Here is a 13,497-nt window from a genome sequence, read left to right on the forward strand (position 1 = left end):
TTACGACTAATTCTGCATGTCCGTATGGCTTCTGCTTCGGTATGTCCGTATGGATTCAGATTCTGCTCGTCGGTCTGTATTATGATTCCGTCTGTCTGTCCGAACTATAATTCTGTCCATTTGTGTGTAACACGATTCTGTATGTCCGTCTGGATCATAACTCTGTCCGTCAGTTTGACTTATGATTTTGCCCGTTATATTACTGTGACTCTAGTTCGGACTATGTTTATATCTGTTACGTTTCTGCTTTACATACTCGGTACATTTTCCGTACTGACCCCCGTTCTTCGGGGGCTGCGCTACATGCCCGCAGGTACAGACGCGCCAGGTGATACGCCGCCAGCGTAGGTTTCCGACTCTGCTATCTGAAGAGCTCCCTTGACTCGGAGCATATCTTTTTGGTATATATCTTCTGTCTTCTGTGTACTCCGTATGTGTGTATATTCTGGGTACGGCGGGGCCCTGTCCCGCCATATGATTCTGTATGTCTGTAGAGGCCTGTAGATAGATGTGTGGGTTACGGGTTTCGTCTGTATGTTAGCCTTATCGGCTTACTTGTAAATGTCTGTATGTTCAGGTATATATGTATATATACGTATGGTTGCGCGCGTGCCGTATTTGTATCGGCCTATTTCCGTACTTCTGTTTTGAAACGAAAAAAAAAAAATCTGTATGATTCGAATTCGATCAGATAGGTACGTATGGGTATCCAGTTAGGGTACCAGTCGCGGCCCACGGGGTTTGGGTCGTGACACTCCCCACCTGGTTTCATAAAGCTGAATAGTGATGGAAGTTTCAAAGGGGATGATTGTGGGGGAGGTGGTTTCATCAGAAACCACAGAGGCAACGTAATTCATGCTTATAACATTAACTTGGGTTAACTGACCATCAATTAGGCTGAGGCAAAGGCGCTACAACATGGTGTACAATGGTGTTTGAACATGAGAATGGAAAACTTCATTTTAGAAGCTGATTCCCTTCTGTTAGTCCAGACTATTCAAGGTAAAATAAAACCACCATGGAACATCTCTCAAATAGTGACTTAGATGCAAAACATGCTAAATCAAAACTTGTTCCAAATCAAGCATTGCTTGAGAGAAGCTAACCAGGTAGCTGACAATCTTGCATAGGTCAGCCACACTTATAGTGATTTAGTTTCTTACAAGTAATTCAATGAGTTGCCAGATCTGTGAAAGGTATTCTAAATGTGGATAAATGGTGTCTCCCAACTATCAGAAGCAGAATTAAGAACAATAACCAGTACCAGTTTTATCCTCCTTGACTTTTTCCTAGATTGTTAGGTTCATTAGAAAATCATGTAATACAGAAGGCATCAAACATCAACTAAAGAGAGATGTTTGATGCTGACTGTACTTAGGAAGCATGAATCATATAGGTATCTCATCCTTCTGTATAGGAAGAGTTCTTCCATTTCCTTATTTATTCTTAATATACATTTACATATTTTACTCTAACTGTATCTTTTTCTTTTTAAATACAATGGATATTTGTTTCAGTTGTGTATTTTTTCTCTCTTCAGGTCAAATCTGTAAAATTTAACTGAAACTCTACTATTTTAGCCAAATAGAAAGATAATTTAGCAAAAGTAATAGAGTTTTAAATGGTTTATAGAGAAAAAAAAATGTGTATTTGTTCGTTTCATGTAATGATTATTTATTTTGTTGAGTGAAATAGTAAAATACTTGGTTAGAATTCTTTTGTTTTTAGCCAAAATAATGGAGTACAAACTCCAAACAGCCTCTCTACCCGTCAAAAAGGTGGAGGTAAGGTCTGCATATACTCTACGCTATCCAGACCCCACCTGGTGGGATTATATTGGGCATGTTGTTGTTGTTCTTACTTAGATGCAATAATTATTTAATTTAATTGTGTATTTTTTCTAGACAAATTTTTAAAAAATACTTTATTATAATATTTTTATCTTTAGTCAATGTTGTCCCAAGTTTTTACAGATTGACTAAAAAAATGATCTAAATAATTGATGGATTTAAAAAGAAAAAATACATATTTTATTTTAAAAAATCAACGTCAAGAAAGAAAATCACGTAAAAGTACATGGGTCACACTTTCATGAGTTGAGAGTTGCAATCTTCTAGGGAATCAAAATCTTGAAATGTCATTTTTAGGGAGGTAATTAAGCCATCAGAAGATACAAGTGTGCATTAAACAAAAGTGGTCAAGTTCATAAAGGTCCCAATTTATTCTGCCTTATTTAAATGATATTTTTGTTTTTAAAATTCTTACAAATATAAACACAGCAAAAAAGAACTCGCTCTTATCTATATGCTCTTTTTTGCCTTTTTCTCTCTCATCCTCCTTTTACGATACCATGATTCATTGTACCTAAACTAACAAACAATATGTACTATTTGAGAATAATATAAAGAAAGAAAGCTCATAAAAACTATACTTATGAATGCACCAATTGTTAAAAGCAAATCAGAAAAGGTTATAATTAACATGAACTCTAGAAACATACACGATAGGTTGCAAAAATTGTAACTCTTAGATTTAATGTGGTTCATTGATTTGAGAGAGAAGAAATTTCTCATTATTTAAGCAAATTATCTGACTTGACATATATTAATTATTATAGTTATTTAAAATACGGGCAGTTAATTCGGTAAAATTTATGCACAATTTAACACTATATGTAGAATAAAACCGGTACTACAAGTTTTGCCCATCTAGCAAATTTGTGTACAACAAGACATGTTGGTTTTGCTAGATTTACTTATCTGACAAAATTTGTGAATATTTTGACAAAACAAGCATATTAACAAACTTAATTTTTTGTAATTATTATTTAGACTATTTAGTGCAGAGTCTATCTTTTCGAAACTTTTAGCTTAAAAATCTTTCTATTTAGGGAAAAAACTCAAATATGTCATCAAACTATCCGAAATGGCTCATCCACGGTACTCGTTAATAATTGGGTTCATTTATGCCATTGTCGTGACACATTTGGTTCATTCATGCTATTAACCATTAACAGAGTCCTACTATTATCAGTTTTGGTTAATAAAATGAAGGGTTTAGATAATGTCACGTGACAAAATCTGGTAGTAGTAGTAGTAGTAGAGTTCTGTTAGTGACTAATGGCTGAAAAAGGGCCTGATATACCCCTCATTATACTTTAGGTCCAAATATACCCCTGACGTTATATTACTAGTTCAAATATACCCCTCCTTCATTAAAGTTGTCCACTTTGGACATCTTATCCTACGCGACACTGATATTTGATAAGGTGGATGTCATGTGGCATTGCCACCTCATAACCCCTAACCCATTTTACTCCTCTCCACTTCCACCACTAAAATATCCACCCCTCCACCACCATTGCCATCATTGTTGCCATATAGTTAGAGCTCTAGGAAAAATTGTCCTTTCAATTCTCTTTTAGAGCTCTAGAGAAAATTGTCCTTCCAATTCTCTTTCTATATATCTATCTTATACTTCAGATATCTCTTACAGTGGCGGAGCCACATGCATCTAAGGGGTGTCAACCGACATCCCTTCGCCGAAAAATTATACTGTGTAAATACGTAAGAAAAACTTTTTTATGTATATATACTATGTGTTGAACCTCCTTAATTTCGTTGTATATTTACTTTTTTATATTTTGACATCCTTTAGGAAAAATTCTAGTTCCGATACTGATCTCTTATACTTCATATATGTCTTGTTAGGATTGGAGGCGGGATTGAAGGATAATATGGAGGTACAGTTTTTCCCTCCTTTACTCTCAGTTTCCTCTATGCTGGAGGCATAACATATGGTTCTGTCTCTCAACACCATACGACTAATTTTTTTTTTTGCACGGATCGCCCTTCTTTTGGGGTGGTCTTTAAATTTTGCCCCTCATATTTGTGGTCTTTAAATTTTGCCCCCCATATTGCTGGTCTTTAAATTTTGTCCTTCGCGTTGCAATCCTGAGCTTCGCGCAGAAATCATGATGTTCTGGGTTCGAACCCCCGCTCAAGCATAAATTAAAAAAAAAATCGCAAGGCAAAGTTTGGGTGGTGTGTATGCCGGACCAAGCATACACTTGTTAAGAAATAACCAAAGTTATGTCGAACCCGACATACTCATGCCTTATGGGCAGACTTGGCATAAGTATGCCGGGTCCGGCATAACCTTGGTTATTATTTAACAAGTGTATGCCGGGTCCGGCATACTTATGGGCAGACTTTTAGTTAAGTCTTAACTAAAAGTCTTTTTCTAGTTATGTCTTATGGAGCAGACTTTTAGTTAAGGCATAACTAAAAGTATACCCCATAAGACATAAATTTTCCTTAAGACATAGACTTAAGGCATAAATTTTGCCTTATAAGGCAGAACTTATAGTTATGCCGGGTCCGGCATAACTTTAGTTATTCCTTAAGGAAAAATTCCGCCTTATGGGGCATACTTTTAGTTATGTCTTATGGGGCACACTTTTAGTTAAGGCATAACTAAAAGTTTACCTTAAAAATTTAAAAAAAATATATGTCTCAAGGCAAAGTCTGCCCCCATCGGCAGACTTTTGGTTAAATATAACTAAAATTCTGCTGGTGGGGGCATAGCAAAATTCAAACTATGTCTTGCGATTTTTTTAAAATTTTTTTGACTGAATGGGGGTTCAAACCTGGAACCCATGGGTTTTAGCCGAAGGGCAAAATTTAAAGATTACAAATATGAGGGGCAAAATTTAAAGACCACCCGAAAAGTAGAATTGCCCCGCCTAATTTGTAGAAGAAGTATTTTTTGAGTAGAAGTATTTTTATTAGTTAGAAGGCAAAAGTCATAAATTGACCCTTAAACTATACCCCAAAAGTCATTTTCACACTTAAACTTTAGTAGTGACCTATTACACACCTAATATATTAAAAAGTGATATTAATTACCCCTCCGGACACCCAAACCCAAGCGCGTGTGTGCTGAATTTTTTGTGCGCGTGAATAGTTATTTATTACGCATTAAACTTTAAAAAAAGAAGGAAAAATCATTAAAATCCAAATCCCTCCACTTAAACGGTCATATTACCCTTTACCCATACATCAAATACACCCGATACATCAAATATTAAGAGCCCTAATTTGTGTCTCCCAAATTCGGGAAATCTGTCCTAATTCGAACTCAAGCTCAGATTTTTGAAGCAAAGGTAATTCTTGTCTCCATTTTTTATTAGTTCCTGTCCAACTAATTTTCCCTTTTGTTTTCCATTGTAAAACTTCTTATTCTACATTGTAAAGCTTCTTGTTCTCCTGTAGGAACTGTTTTTTTCAATTTGTTATTGTATGTTTTTTTCATTTTTTTGTATTAGTTCCTGTGTTTTTCCGTTGGTTTTTCCGCGTGTGAGTAGCTTCGTCTATGCCTTTGGATTTCGGGTAATGAAGGTTCCATAATGGCTAGATTTGGCTTGTCTAAAATTTGTAAGGAGGAAGATGATCATGAGCTTTCTGAAGTGCGATGCAATCATGGATTTTTAGTGCCTTTGATGACCTCTTGGACCCCAAGGAACCCGAGTAGAAGATATTGGACTTATCCATACTATGGTGTAAGTGATTTTTCATCAAGAATTGAACTTTTCTAGTTGGAAGTTTTATGCCTTTTGCCTATATTTGATTGATTGTAGGTTGCTAGATCATGTGATTTTTATTGTTGGAAGGATGATGAGATTGATCCATGATCCAAATTTGTGATTCCTAAACTAGTGAGAAAAATTGGTGAACTTGAAGCATCATTTGAAGCTTCCGCAAAAGTTGATGACAAGCCTATTATGTCTACAAAATCTGTAGAAAGCAAAATTGATATGCAAAGCATAGAGATTGAAATGGATAATTTGGAGAACAAATTAAGAAGATGAAAGAAAAGGAGAAGAAGTGGAGAGCAAGCTGGCCAAGTCCAACAAAAGGGAGACAATACTTTGGATTGCCTTGTTGTGTATTGGCATTTTAGTTTTAAGTTTTGTATTAAAAAGCATGTACTTAAGAGGTCATTACATGAAGTTTCCCTAAGAGGTTAGTGTACTTGTTAGGTCTTTATTAGAACTTGTTGGTGGTATTGGTAATGCTAATTAGAACGTCGTGGGGCTATTGGTAATGTCTATTAGAACTTCTTGGTGGTATTATTAATGTTTGGTTTAGTTTGATTTTTGGAACCCTTAATGTTTGGTATTGGAAAGTATGTATCAAAATTCGAAAAGCGGAAAGTAAAGAAATTCGGAAATAAAACATAAATAAATTACAAGCTGATAGAAATTTCATACATAAACTTTAAAAGTGACAAACACGGAGATCTAATCTGTCACTATGATCCCCCTCTTTTTCTTAACAATGACGACTACGCGGTCCCTGCCTTGACAGGCTTGGAAAAACAACACATTCCCTGCCCTCAATCCGTTAGCACCAATAAATTGTTTCCAGCCTTGGGATAGACACGTCTATGCACCAACTTTGTACTTCATATGGTACGCGTGATGGTCGTAGAGAACAACAGTTTCGTGGTCAAAGTTTGGAAGAAACTCCAAAACGTTATTAGGAAGGATCTGCAAAAAATACATGTTATTACTCAAACTAAAACAATTGAAAATAAAAAATGATCTCGTCATTACGAAATTAACACTTACGAAGTCATCATTTTCAATGTATGATCTCGTTAACGTTTTCTCGAAGTAAGCCAGCATTTTGGACTGAAGACTCATCTTAGAGTGAAGGCTAGAATGGATGAGAGTTTGAGTGAAAGAGTTTTGAGTGAAAGTTGGGGAATGAATAATTAATTGTGAGTGAATTAGGTAGAAAATTCATCTTTGTAACCTAAAATTCTGCCAAACTCCTTAACATGGTCACCCATCATCTCTGAAATCACCTTGTTTTTTGCTCTCCTACACATAGTCCTCCCAACATAAAGATCCAACTCCTTTTTAATAAGCTGTTGGAACTCAAAAATTCTAATGCTTGGTTGTTCCTTTATTCTCTCATTATAGTGACTGGCTAAAAATTTGGAGTTGCAAAGTTTGTTTCTATTTGTAGGTCACATTTGTGAATTGGATTGTAGTTCTTCACTACAAAATTGTAAGTCCTAGAGTCAAAACTGGCAAATAAAAGCCAAGGACAGCCCTTTGTACACCTAACCCTTATCCTTAAAGGTTCATTAACATGCTTTTCAATAGAAACATGTTCAGCAACTGCATACTTAGTAACAGCAGCCCTAAAATCATCAACACACTCAAATTGTAGACCTGTTTCCCATGTAACCTTCATGCAAGTTTTATCAAACACAACTCTTGTTTTTACCTCCCTTCTTCTTGCTTTTGTTCTTTGTTCAACTACTTCTCCATCATCAGTACTACAGTCATCTGGATCAGTCTCAAAGCTAGCAACTTCATCAGAAGGGTAATATGGCTCATCTCTAGCCAACTTGCCTTCTAAACCATCTCTAGTACCACCTTCTTATTCATCAAACCCCACATCTGCTCCTTTTCTTCCTGTTCCTAACTTAACATGTGCAGGAACAAGAGGTCTTTCACCCCTCTTCCTTTTTTTCTTCTTTCCTCTCTCTTTTCCTCTCTAAAAGCCCTCAGCTCCTCATCTATATCACTCTCACTAACTTCTACTCGTTCTTCTTGAACAAATCCTTCTAGACCTGATCCTAATTCATCTCTATCAGACTCATCATTATCAATTCCAATTCTGTTTTATGAAGAATCAGCAGTGGTAGGCAGTACAGTGGGAGGACTTGGATAATTAGGGGCTGTCGTAGGACTAGTTGGAATAGGGGGAATGGATTGGAGGAGTAGTAGGTTATTGAGGTGGAGTTGTATTTTCTTGGATAAGAGGAGAAGTGGGAGGATTAGTAGTTTGGATAGCCTCATCAAAAGCTGCATTTTACACATCTCCCACATAAGATGTTCCCTCACTACCCCCTTTTTCAAAAGATACTCTACTTCCCCCCCCCCCCCCCCCCCCCCCCCTCCCTTCCATATGGGTTGCATATTCTAATAAGAGTGGGGCCAATTGAGCTCTTCAACCATGTGACATACAAATGCCTACAAAATATCCCTATGCCCCAAACATGCTGCAATTCCCATTGTATCCCTATCTGATGTTATTGGTATCAAGGGTAAACTTTTAGGCAATCTAGCATAAAGTAAGCATCTCCTGGGGTCATAGCCTAAATCTCTCACACAATCCATCAATTCAAAGTAGGAAAATTTATCTATGTCCACATCATAAATATGAGTAACTTCTCCCCCAACATATCTTTCTTTACCCTTACCCTTTAAAAGTCCACCATGGTAAAATCTCAAAGTAATCAGTTCGAAAGACATTTTACAACCTAAAAATTGTACAGTTTGATTTAAGAAGTAAAGTCACACACAACTACGTATTACAACATATGGATATATATAAGCATCAAACACAGTAGAATTGAAGAAGAAAAAAAGTCTAAAAAAACCTAGTTCTAGTCGCAATAAACATTACTAACATTATACCACTTTTATAAACACAATACTACTTTTTTTAAACATATTCAAGCATTTACCATGACATTTACACAGTATAATCGATAAACAACTAAACATGTAAAAAACCCTAGATGTAGTCGATTTACACAAAATAAAGTAAGAGAACAGGCTAACCTTTTAACAAAAGAGCTTTATCTAGTCGTGAAATAGGTGTGATCTTCATGAAAATCACCAAAAACACTAGTGCAACCCTTAAATCAGTAACCCTAACTTCGATTATAGGTGTAATAAAGAGATGAACTCAACAAACACAAGAAAATCCAACAAATATTGGCCAGATTGTGTTGAATCTCGTCAGAAGTTGAAGGATTTCATATGGATCAATTGGTACGTAGGGTTTTTTTAACGGGAGGGTGAAAGAAAGAGTACATTGGGTGTAAATCGGGTGTGGTAAATGAAATGGAGGGTGAAACGAATCGGGTTTGGGTTTAATGGATCAGGTCGACGTAAATTAATTCATTTAATACGTGGCAACACGGTAGGGCGAGTGACTACCACGTTTTTATTAAAACTTGGGTTTGGGTGTCCGGAGGGGTAATTTATGACTTTTGCCTAGTTAAAACATGTAAGAATGGACAAAAACCATGTTACAATGGAATTTATGTATATTGTATATATATTTGTATTGACTATTCAAGGTTAATTGAGTCCCACAAAGTAAGTAACATAATAAATTTGTACAATGAACCTAAATCAAACGACTTTGACATATCTGAAGAATAAGATAGATATATACAAAAAGAATTGGAAGGACAATTTTTTTCTAGAGCTCTAACTATATGGCGGTAAAGGTGACAATGGTGGTGGAGGGTGAAAATTTTAGTGATGGAAGAAGGGAGGAGTAAAATGGGTTAGGGGTTATGAGGTGATAATGCCACGTGATATTCACCTCATCAAATGTCAGTGTCACATAGGATACGATATCTATGGTGGACAACTTTAATGGAGGAGGGGTGTATTTGGACACAAAGTATAACGAGGGGTATATTTGGCCCTTCTCCGGGCTAATGGCATATATGACCCAAAATGATAACGGCGGTGACATTTTTTAGCCCAACTATTAACGAGTAACATGAATGAACCTTTTTTGATAGTTCGATGGCATATTTGAGCCTTTCCCGTATATTTTATCTTATACCAAAAAAAGGAATTAAAACACAATAAAATTTATCTGCACCCAGATATTTATACAAAACTGCATTTCTTTACCATAGTTAAGTAATAAATAAGGTAAAAATGTACATTAGTTCATGGCAAAAGTCATAGACAACCCCCTAAACTTTTTCACGTATTCTTTATGGCTACCTAAACCTAAGCTTATTCCAATTTGCCTACATGGCACCTCATCTTCGCTGCACTCAAACTGGGCGCGTGAAGGGCATTTATATATTTACAGGCCAATCAAAAAATGACATGTCAACAAATTAAAAAAAGCCAAAATCTGAATTTTTTTTTTTAAAAAAAGGGGGGGGGGGGGGGGAATCCCCTTGTCTTCCCCAATTCTTCACCGGCCAAATCCCCTCAAAGAACTCAAACCTTAAATAATCCACAACACAAGAAGAACAAAAATATCAAAATAGATTTCCGTTGTTTCTAATTGTACCATGGTTGGATTTCTGATTTCCTTTGCAGTTACAAATGCAGATTTTTGAGTTCGAATTGCGTGAAGTTAGCGGGATGAAGACATTTGGTATATATAAGTTTGGGGCTAGCCCATTGTTTCCGGTGAATGGATCAAATGGAATGGAGAAAAAGAATGGGGAATGGCTGGATAGATGGGTAGGGGTGTAGAAAAAAAGGTATTTTTATTTTTTATTCACAATTCAATTTTTGAATGATTTTTTTTTGAGTCTAAATTCCACGTGTCCTCATTTAATTCGTAGTTTTGTCACATCATTCATGAGTGGACTACACTCTCGCTATATTTTTTTCTGATTGTCAAAATGGTGCTTAGGTGGTATAAATTCAAAATAGTATAGGTGTCAAATTGAAACAAGTTTAGATTTAGATAGCCATGAAGAAAATGTGGAAAAATTTAAGGACTGTCTACGACTTTTGCCTTAATTCATTATAATTTGGTGATGGAAGAGTATGCAAACACATACATTATTGGTTTGCATAAAAGTCGTGTACCGGTAAGCATTTACTGAGAACACCCTGGCTAGAAAAAAATTCCTTTTCTAAAATATTAGAGAACAACCTTCTTACACTTCTAAATTAAAAAAAAATAATCTTAACTTAAGAGATTTAAAAGTTGCAAGAGATTATTAATTTTAAACACGAGGTTTTAAAAGGAAACCGAAGAGATAATTTATATAAAGCACGAGAGATTATTAATAAATTGCTAGAGATCAATTTCTTTAAACAGAGGAAATGGTTTCCTGTGGGCACTTATAATTTGAATGGAGAAAATAACTCTTTCAGATATCTTGTGTGTTATTTTCAGATCTCTTACGTATAAAAATGGAAATCTCTTGTACAATAGACAAAAACTAAAATAAAAATAAAAAATTAACATTGAAGATTTTAAAACAAATCAAAAGAGATAGTAGTTTATATGAAAATTGAGAGATCATTAACAACAACAACATACCTGGTGTCTCCCAGAAATGGGGTCTGGAGAGGGTAAAATGTACGCGGACTTTACTCCTACCTTTATGGGTAGGGAGACTATTTCTGATAGACCCTCGGCTCGAGAGAAAAACAAGATTCGAAGCATGACATAAAAAAAAAAAAAGTAAACAGATACAGTAGTAGACAGACAGGCAAAAATTGAGAGATCATTAGTAACTGAAAACATTTGGAATTTAACGAGATTATTAATTTTGAACACATGAAATCTCAGTGTGTACGGTAAAACAGGATATGAGTTAAACCGGTGAGACGAGGAACTGAAGGAAGAAGAGGACGAGAGCATACATGAAGACTTGTATTCCGAATCGGAGGAACGCTTGGACCGGAGCTAAGCAGAGGCACCATTTGGTCCGGTTTTTTCACCACCGGGCCGGTCGAGGCCGTTAGTCCGATTATCCGTGGTCATTGGTCCGGTAGAGCCGTTACGCGTGAGCCACGCGTCGGTAGCGTCCTGCCATGGTCAACCACCAACCATGCGTGTGTCAGTACGACTTGCCTAATCCGTTCAGAGTTGTCCTTCTCTGTACCTTTTAATGATTTGTATTGTATGAGGCCCATAGAGGCAACACTATAAATAGAGGTCATCCCCCTCCTTTGAGGGGGTTGGCTCCTTCATCTTCCAAGAACACTTGTAATAGAAAAACATATATGCAATCTCTCTCAAATTGCAGACTCGGTCCGTACCAATTATTTCCATTTCCATTGTGCTTCTTCAAACAAGTATTGCATGTCATTTAGCAACACTAATACACTTCATCAACTGCTTTGCTACATAACGTTCATATACCCCATTTCCCCACGATATATTGAGATCCAAGCACATATCCTATACCCACTAACAAATTCAATTGATTATCCAAATTCGGGATAAACACTCATAGCAACAAAAAATAATTTATATAAAACAAGAGAGATCATTATTAAACTATGAGATTTATAAATGTCGAGAGATAATTTACTTTACACATTGAAAATCTAAAACAAAGCAAAAGAACTCATTCATATAAAACATGAGCGATCATTACTGACTTGTTAGATTACGAATTTTGCTAGTCATAACAATCTCAAAAGTTTTGAAAGGGGAAAAAAAAAACATAAGAAGTTATCATCAAATATTTTGTTCTTCTTCATCGAACTTCTTTTGGTCATTTTGGATACAAAATCATGCAAAGCAACAAGACAAATTACTCCTAGTGCACGTCTTCTCAATCAAAAGTTGTCCCCAATCGTCGATGTTGGCACAATTGTCTGATCATCTTAGAAATTTTACTTTCCGGAGTAATTCATTTTTTTTTTCTTTTTTGTTAATCTTAGCCAAAAATGTCTCAGCCTTCTTCAAATGAGCCTCAATTTTCTCTAATCGTTCCTCAACATGCAGTTAGAGGCGCATTAAGAATTTCAAGAGCATGGGTGCACTATATTATCATTATGTTTAATGCTATATTAACGACGACTTGACAAGTACACTATAATTAATATTAGGAAATAGCTCATATGCTATCGAAGTACCAGAAAAGACTCATTCATGCCACTCGTTAATAGTTGGGCTAAAAAATACCACCATCGTTACCATTTTGGTCAGATATGCCATCGAACTATCAGAAAAGACTCATTCATGCCACTCGTTAATAGTTGGGCTAAAAAATACCACCATCGTTACCATTTTGGTCAGATATGCCACTACTCACTAACAAAACTCTAGTACCATCAGATTTTGATCATACCACGTGATAAAATCTGCCAGTGGTAAAATTAAGGGTTAAATATGCCACTGAACTGAACATAACTATAGTTCATAAAAATAGAAAAGACGAAGATTTATATAGCAAATGAGAAAAGGCTTAAATATGCCACTGAACTTAACAAATGACTCATATATACCACTTGTAAAATTAAGGGTTTAGATGATGCCACGTGGCAAAATTTGATAGTAGTAGAGTTCTGTTAATGAGTAATGCCCCTATATGACTCAAAATGGTTGGCATTTTTGAGCCCAACTATTAACGAGTGGCATGAATGAACCTTTTGTGATAATTCGATGACATATTTGAGTTTTTTCCCTTCACATTATTGTCACAAAAGAACATTCAGCTTACAATTATTTCTTAACGAATTTTTATATTTGAAAACGATTAATCATAATATCATTATTTAAGAAAACGCACTTTACAAATCAAAGAAAAAATTGAAGGAAAAAAAAGAGTGACCATAAAATAAATATTGAGAAACAATGTGACCTTTGTTTGTAAAAGTGTTGCTGAAGATTGAGAACAACTGCGAGGAGATATTTCTATTTTTTTTCAAAAGGATTTTAATACTCGAGAATGAACTAA

The sequence above is a fragment of the Lycium barbarum genome, chromosome 10 (genome assembly GCF_019175385.1).
Source record: "Lycium barbarum isolate Lr01 chromosome 10, ASM1917538v2, whole genome shotgun sequence".
In the NCBI taxonomy this organism is placed as follows: domain Eukaryota; kingdom Viridiplantae; phylum Streptophyta; class Magnoliopsida; order Solanales; family Solanaceae; genus Lycium; species Lycium barbarum.